Source organism: Grammomys surdaster, unplaced genomic scaffold (genome assembly GCF_004785775.1).
Source record: "Grammomys surdaster isolate TR1022 unplaced genomic scaffold, NIH_TR_1.0 126063, whole genome shotgun sequence".
In the NCBI taxonomy this organism is placed as follows: Eukaryota; Metazoa; Chordata; class Mammalia; order Rodentia; family Muridae; genus Grammomys; species Grammomys surdaster.
In genome coordinates, this window is record NW_021620873.1 from 5,339,482 (window position 1) to 5,340,918 (window position 1,437).

At 45.2% G+C, this 1,437-nt stretch overlaps 1 protein-coding gene across 1 annotated transcript in view; it reads left to right on the plus strand.

Annotated features, from left to right (window-relative positions):
• The window catches only part of Mast1 (microtubule associated serine/threonine kinase 1), a 26,623-nt gene that overhangs the window by 14,995 nt on the left and 10,191 nt on the right, over window positions 1-1,437 (plus strand). The gene's annotated exons all lie outside the window — the stretch shown is intronic.

Consider the following 1,437-nt stretch of genomic DNA (forward strand, 5'->3'; position numbering starts at 1 on the left):
TCTCTCTCTCTCTCTCTCTCTCTCTCTCTCTCTCTCTCTCTCTCTCTGAAATAGTCCATCTCCTTCCTCAATCTCCACGTAGCTGGGGCTGCAAGTGTGCAGCTTCACCCATTTCTTCCTTCCACTTTCTATCTGTTTGTTCCTCCATAATTGCTTTTTTCGGGGTGCTGTGGATGGAGCCCACCCCTAGTGCCTCACTGGGGGATGCTCGGCAGTGGCTCTCCTTCTGAGTCATGTCCCCAGCCTTTCACAGGCAGAGATAGTTCCAGGCCAGCTTCAGTTATAATTTAGTTAACAGTAAATATTATTATAAATATTACAGATAAAATTAAATGATTACGATACCAACTGACTAAAGCTCATTGTTTACATTATCATTCACACTTTATATTTTACATTTGTTTTCCGTCTTAATGTATTTTTTTTTTAAAGATTTATTTATTTATTTTATTTATGAGTACACTGTCGCTGTCTTCGGACAGACCAGAAGAGGGCATCAGATCTCATTACAGATGGTTGTGAGCCACCATGTGGTTGCTGGGATTTGAACTCAGGACCTCTGGAAGAGCAGTCAGTGCTCTTAACCGCTGAGCCATCTCTCCAGCCCTTAATGTATTTTTTTAAAGATGTATTTATTTTATGTACACTGTTAATCTCTTCTGACACACAACAGATGGTTGAGAGCCACCGTGTGGTTTGAACTCAGGACCTCTGGAAGAGCAGTCAGTGCTCTTAACCCCTGAGCTATTTCTCCAGACCCTTAATGTATTTCTGAGCAGTGTTAGAGTTCGAACCCAGGGCCTTGTGTGTGCTTGGCTTCAGCCGCAGCCATTTCGTCTATCTTTTTCTATCTCGTGGAGCAAGGAAACATATGAGCTTATATGCTAGAAAAGTCTGTGCTGCCTTTAGGAATTGTTGTGGGAGATATTGTGGGAAGCATTTTCTTGGGCCAACTATCTAAGCGGTGGCTCTGCTTAGCTCAACCACTATGTTCTGTGGCCAGGGGCCATGTGCGTGCCACAGCTAGAAACGGCCAGAGGCCACACGGGTACCACAGCTAAGAACGACCAGCCAGAAACACAGGCCCTGCCACTCACAAGACACCAGCGTGGAAGATGGCTCTGTCAATCTTCCACGCTGTCTCGGAAAGCCTGGGCTGAGCCCAGACCATCCTGCCATCCACGCGGTACCCGGTATAAAATGAGACTCTAATGCTTAATGACTGACCGAAGCCTTTATATGTTTGGTAATGCTCAATTAATAGGATGCTCACACAATTAGAAGTGTTAACCAATTAACTAACCTAGATATAAGTTGTTACCCAGGACTGCTCTCAGTAATGCGTGTTACCCAGGACTGCTCTCAGTAATGCGTGATCATCCATGGCGCGCTCTCTCTCTCTCTCTCTCTCTCTCTCTCTCTCTCTCTCTCTCTCTC